Raw genomic sequence first — 7,361 nt, 5'->3', positions numbered from 1 at the left:
GTGTTGATTTTGGCTCTTTCTTTTTTGATGTGTGCATTTGTTGCTATAAATTGGCCTCTGATCCCTGCTTTTGCTGTGTACCAAAAATTTTGTTATGTTGTGTTTTCATTCTCATTGATTCAAAGAATTTTTGAATGTCAGTTTTTATTTCTTCTATTACCCAGTCATTTTCAAGGAGGGTGTTATTCAATATCCATGTGTTTGCTCTTTTTCCATTCATCTTCCTATTGTTGGTTTCTAATTTTAAAGTATTGTGATCTGAGAAGATACTTTGCAGTATTTCAGTGTTTCTAAATTTATTGAGGCTTGCTTTGTGGTCTACCACATGGTCTATTCTAGATAATGTTCCATGTGCACTGGAAAAGAATGTATATTGTGCTGTTGTTGAGTGAAGTACTCTGTAGATGTCTGTAAGGTCAAGTTGGTAGATTGTATTGTTTAATTTTTCTGTGTCTTTGTTGAGTTTTTTTCCAGTTGTTCTATCTTTGATTGAAAGTGGTGCATTATATTCTTCTACTATGATTGTGGAGTCATCTATTTGTCTTTTCAATTCTGTTAAGAGTCTGGCTTATGTATTTTGGGGCTCTTTCATTGGGTGCATAGATATTTGTTATTGTTATGTCCTCAAGTTCAGTCAATCCTTTAATCATTATATAATGTCCTTCCTTGTCTCTTACGGTACTTTTTGCTTTAAAGTCAATTTTATCAGAAATTAATATTGCCATTCCTGCTCTTTTATGGTTGCCATTTGCCAATATGTTATTTTCCAACCTTTGATTTTTAGTCTATTTTTGTGTTTGTCTCTAAGGTGTGTCTCTTATAGACAGCATATTGATAGGTTATGTTTTCTTATCCAGTCTGTAACACTCCGTCTTTTGAGTGGTGCATTTAGTCCATTGGCAATCAGTGTAATTATTGACAAGTATGAGTTTGTTGCTGTCATTTTGTGTGTTTTTTCGTGGTATTGCCTATTTCTTTGTTCCATATATTTTTTTGTGCTGAGCTCGTTTTGTTTATGAATAATGTTTTCACTTCCTTCATTGCTATTGTTTTAGTATCTGCTAAATATTTGTGCTTCGATTTGACTCACAGTGACCCCTCCTTGGATTTCAAAAGTGGTATCTCTATGGGAGTAGGTTGCCCCAGTCTTCCTTCCAAGGAGCGGCTTGTGAGTTTGAATCAATTTTCTTCCCAAATTTAGAATACACCATTCTGTCTTACACTTGTCTTGACTTCCCTGCCATTTAGAAGTGCTGTAACTACACGGTTTTTTCCCTCTTTTTGGTTTGTAGTTGTCCTCATTTGTCAATTGATGTCTCTCATTCCCTGTTTATAATCTTGTAGGCTTATGTACTTTGGATACTTCCAAGTTCACTTCTGGGTTATGTCATCATGTGTGTTAATGGGTGATTTGCTGTTGTTGGTTCTCTGTCCAAAGGACTCCCTTTAGCATCTCTTGTAAAGTTGGTCTGGTTTTAACAAATTCCATTAATTTCTGCTTATCTGGAAATGTCCTAATTTTACCATCATACTTGAGGGACAATTTTGCCGGGTGTATAATTCTTGGTTGGAATTTTTTTATTTCTTTCAGGGTTTTATATACACTATTCTCATTGTCTTCTCACCTGCATCATTTCTGCTGAGAAACCCAAGTTTAGTCTTATTGGTTGCCCCTTGTAGGTAATGCTTCATTTTTCCTGTACTGCTATCAGCATTCTTTCTTTGATTTTGGTTTTGGTGAGTTTGAGAATGATATGTCTTGGTGGTTTTCTTTTGGGGTCTATCCTGTTGGTGGTTCACTGGACTTCTTGAATGGATATATTTTCATCTTTCATCATACCAGGGAAATTCTCTTCCAACAAATCTTTAACAATTTTATCTGTGGTTTTATTTGTCTCTTCCTATTCTGGAATTCCAATTACATGTAGGTTATTCCTTTTGAATAGCCGTCACTCAGGCAGGAAGTAGGAGCCAGGGCAGATGGCAGGAACAGGTAGGGGGAAGGCTAGGAAGTGGGCAGAGTTTTGGAATAGCTAGGGGAGATGAACTTGTCTGACAGTTTGTTGTACTGTGGTGTCTTGCTGTGAGGCTGGAAGCTGTGCCCCTTGTGATTCAAACATCAGCAGGGTTGCCCATGGTAAATGAGTTTCAGCAGAGCTCCCAGGCTGAGATAGACTCAGAAGAAGGAAGAGGCCAACCAATTCTCAAAGAATTGGCCAGGAAAACCTTACGAATAGTAGTGAAACACTGTCTGGTGTATTACTGGGCAGCTTTATGAATAGCTCTGAAATACTGCCTGATACAGTGCCGGAAGATGAGCCCCTCAGGTTGAAAGGCACTCAGCATACTCTGGGAAAGAGCTGCCTCCTCAGAGCAGAACTGACCTTGATGATATGGGTAAAGTAGAGCTCTCGGGACCTCCATTGGCTGAATCAAAATGGCACGAATCAAAGTGAAAAGAAACAGCTGCAAACATCCATTAATAATAGGAACATGGAATGTATGAGGTATCAATCTGGGAAAATTGGAAGTTATGAAAAATGAAATGGAACACATAAAGATTGATATCCTGGGCATTAGAGTGGTGTAATGGACCAGTTTGGGCCATTTTGAATCACAACCATATGATCTACTATGCTGGGAATGACAAGTTGAAGAGGAATGGTGTGGCATTCATCATCACAAAGAATGTTTCAGGATCTATCCTGAAGTACAGTGCTGTCAGTGTAGGATAATATCCATGTGACTACAAGGAAGGCCAGTTAATACTACTACTATTCAAATTTACACACAATCACCAAAGCCAAATATGAGGAAATTGAAGATTTCTACAAACTTCTGCAGTCTGAAATTGACCAAACATGCAATCAAGATGTGCCGATTATCACTGGTGATTGGAATGCAAAAGTTGGAAACAAAGAATTACCCGTCATTGGAAAATTTGGCCTCGGTTATAGAAATAGCGGTGGAGATTGCATGATAGTATCTTGCAAGACCAATGACATACTCATTGCAAACACCTTTTTTTCAACAACACAAACAGTAGCTATACACATGGACTTCCCCAGATGGAGTACACAGGAATCAGATTGACCACATCTGTGCCAAAAGGCAATAGAACAGCTCAATATCTTCAGCCAAATCAGGAGGCCAAGCCTGGAGCTGATTGTGGAACAGACTTGCTCATTTGCAAGTTCAAGTTGCAGTTGGAGACAATTAAAATAGGTCCATGAGAGCCAAAATATAACCTTGAATATATCCTTCCTGAATTAAGAGACCATCTAAAGAATAGATTTGATGCATTGAACATACATGACTAAACACCAGAGGAATTGTGGGATGACATCAAGAACATCATCCCTGAAGAAAGCAAAAGGTCATTAAAAAGACAAGAAAGGAGGAAAAGACCAAAATGGATGTCACTGTGAAACTTGCCCATAAAGGGACAGTAGCTAAAGCAAATGGAAGAAATGACCAGATAAAAGACCTAAACAGAAGATGACAAAGTCAGTTATTATAACGAAATGTGCAAAAACATGGGGTTGGAAAGCCAAGAGGGAAGAACATGCTTGGCATTCCTCAGGTTGAAAGAACAGAGGAAAAAAATTAAGCCTCGAGTTGCAATATTGAAAGATTCTATGGGTGATATATTGAATGATGCAGGAAACATTGAAAGAAGATGGGAGGAATACACAGAGTCACTATATCAACAAGAAATTGGTCAGTGTTCATCTATTTCAGGAGGTGGCATATGATCAAGAACCAATGGTATTGAAGGAAGAAGTCCAAGCTGTACTGAAGAAGTTGTGAAAAACAAGCTTCAGGAATTGACAGAATACCCATTGAGATTTTTCAACAAACAGATGCTGCACTGGAGGCATTCACTTGGCTGTGCCAAGAGATTTAGAAGACAGCTACCTGGCCAACTGACTGGAAGAGATCCATATTTGTATCCATTCCAAAGAAAGTGATCCCACAGAATGTGGAAATTATCTAACAATATCTTTAATACTGCATGCAAGTAAAAATCCACTGAAGATAATTCCGAAATGTTTGCAGCAGTATATTGACAGAGAACTGCAAGAAATTCAAGCTGAATTCAGAAGAGAACATGGAAAAAGGGATAGCGTGGCTGAAAGCAAAAGAACACCAGAAAGATGTTTATCTGTGTTTTATTGACTTTTCAAAGACTTTCAACAGTATGAGTTATAAAAATTTAAAGATAACATTGTGAAGCATGGGGATTCTAGAAACTTAACTGGGCTCACGAAGATCCTGTACATAGACTAAGAGGCAGTCATTTAAACAGAACAAGGTGATAACTGCATGGTTTCAAATCAGGAAAGGTGGGTATCAGAGTTGTATCTTTTCCCCATATTTATTTAATATGTATGCTGAGCAAATAATTTAAGAAGCTGGACTATATAAAGAAGAACACGGCATCAGAATTGGAGGAAGACTTATTAACAACTTGCAATATGCAGATGAAACCACCTTGCTTTTTCTGACAGGGAAGGAAACTTGAGTCACCTTGCTTTCTGAAAGTGAAGGAGACTTGAGGCACTTATTGATGGAGATCAAAGACTATAGCTTTCAATATGGATTACACTTCAACATAAAACAGAAATCCTCACAGCTGGACCAATAAGCAATATGATGATAAACCAAGAAAATATTGACATTGACAAGGATTTCATTTTACTGAATCCACAATCAATGCAAATGAAGGCAATAGTCCAGAAATCAAACAATGTATTGCATTGCTGCAAAAGATCTCCTTAAAGTTTTAAAAACCAAAGATGTCACTTTGAAGACTAAGATGCATCTGACCCAAACCATAGTATTTTCAGTTGCCTCACAAGCATGCAAAAGCTGGACATCGAATCAAGAAGGCCGAAGAAGAATACATGCCTTTGAGTTATGGTGTTGGCAAATAATGTTGACTATACCATATACCATGGGCTACCAGATAAATGAACAAATCTGTCTTAGATGAAGTACAGCCAGAATGCTCCTTAGAACCAAAGATGGTGAGACTTCATCTCATGTAGTTGGATGTGTTATCAGGAGTAACCAATTTCTTGAGAAGTTATCTTGCTTGGAAAAGTAGAGGGTCAGTGTGGAGAAAAAACCCTAAACAAGATGGATTGACACAATGTCATGACAATGGGTTCAAGCATAACAACAATCGTGTGAATGGTGCAAGGACAAGCAGTGTTTTGTTCTGTTGTACGTAGGGTAGCTGTGCATCCGAACCAACTTGACAGCACCTAACACAAGTGTGTGTGCACACACAGACACGCACACTTTCTTGATTGTTGTAGCTTTAGAGTAAATGGTGTAGTGTCAGATTTCCCTTGTGTTTTCCTCAGCACTTTGTTGACTATTCTTAGACTCTTTTCATATACATGTTAGGAAAACTTTGTTGGTCTCTAGAAAATGCAAGCTTCTCACAGCCTAGAGTTACGAGTTTCTTGGTTTAGGCTCCTGGGCCTCCCATAACTAATGAGGGACAAAAGGAGAACCTTCAAGTCCTATAATGTTTCCCAGTTGTTCATATCTCATCCTCGTTTCACTCTGGGACTTGTTTTTTTGTGTGTGTTCTGGTGGAGCTTGTTGAAAGAAGTGGCATTGTTATTTTGTTTTGTTCATGAATTGATCTGAATGTGGACATGAGACTTTCATTTGTAGAGCATTTCTGTAATTTCTAGTATATGCTCTGAGTGTTCTAGTCCATAAAATAGATTAAAATTGGAATTGGTCACCAGGTATAGAGAGATATCAGTATGTTGGAGTATTGTTAAGTCTATGACACAGGATGCAATAAGTCAGGAAGTGAATGCAGACAGTGTTGGAATGAGGCTGATGCCTAAACCCCACAGTAGACCTTAGTACAATCCAGAATTGTGTGTTGAATCTTTGTGAATTCTCAGCTCCCCAGGACTATCAGTCTCCCCCATCCTTTTGCACACAACGGAATATATGGTATCATGCTCAACAAGAATATGTGTGGTGTTTTAGGACTCAGTGGTCATTGAGGATGTGGCTGTGGACTTCACCCAGGAAGAGTGGGATCTGATGGATGTTGATCAGAGGAAACTCTACAAAGATGTGATGATGGAAACCTTTGGAAACCTGGTCTCAGTGGGTAAGTATGATGTCATTTGTAAATTTATTAAGTGAGCATGTATATCCTATTCCTCAGCCTTGCTCCAGTATTTGGACTGAAGAATGGGACTGCATTGTTAAACAGGACAGGCATGATCATTTCATCTCTGGATCTTAAATATCCTGGCTCCCTCTGTGCATAAAGCTGTATGTATTGATCTGGCTTTTTATTTCTCTTGTTAAAAGCCTTGAGGCTCTTTCAGTATGAGAAGTGAATTCAGGCATTACTTTAGAGCACAGAGAGAAAGCTTAACTATTTAGGACCTTATAAAATGTTTCACTGTATTTATTAAAAGTGACACGTGATTATTTTGCTGCAAATAAATTCACACCTGCCCATCGCTAGAGACTGTGAAGGCCAAAGTATTGTCTTGATGTCAGGGAAATATTAATTACTTCTCACTGTCTTTCCTCATGCTGTGCCTCTCTTGATGAGCACCATGTCAGCTATACCCATTTGTTGTCCCAGAAAAGCAAGAGAAATATGTGAGGAGACTGATAATAGGACATCCAGGGCTGCTGTGTCAGGGACCACCAAATAGGGAAGAATCCTCTGAAGGACCAGTCCTGCATAGAAGGAACTGGATTTGAATAAATCAGAAAAGTCACTTTCAGGTTGAAGAGACTGAACTTAACAGGCATGATCCTGCTTTTCTTGTTTTGATCAGTCCTCTCCTACCTGTGTTCATGGAAAAATCTTCTCTCTTTCCTTTTATATACACACAGAACATTTCCACATTACATATGTAATGTGTCCAGTTTTTGTACATTTCTCTAATTGTTGTTGTTAGGTGCTATCGAATCAGCTACAACTCATAGTGATCCTGTGTACAACAGAATCAAACACTACCTGGTCCTTTGCCAGCCCCACAATCGGTGCTATGCCTGAGCCCATTATGGCAGCGACTGTATCAATCCACCTTGTTGAGGGCCTTCTCCTTTTTTGCTGACCCTGCACATTACCAAGTGTGATACCTTTCTGCAGGGAATGGCCCCTTCTGACAACATGACCAGCATAGGTGAGATGAAGTCTGGTCATTCTCACTTCCAAGGAGCATTCCAGCTGCTCTTCTTCCAGGATGGATTTGTTAGTTCTCCTGGCAGTCTGTGGTACTTTCAGCATTTTTCCCCAACACCACAACTCAAAAGTGTCAACTTTTCTTCATCTTCCTAATTTGTTGTCCTGCTTTCTC

This window comes from Orycteropus afer, unplaced genomic scaffold, assembly GCF_000298275.1.
Source record: "Orycteropus afer afer isolate SDZICR_OR568_19922 unplaced genomic scaffold, OryAfe1.0 scaffold00774, whole genome shotgun sequence".
NCBI lineage: Eukaryota > Metazoa > Chordata > Mammalia > Tubulidentata > Orycteropodidae > Orycteropus > Orycteropus afer.
This window is presented reverse-complemented; position numbering follows the sequence as displayed.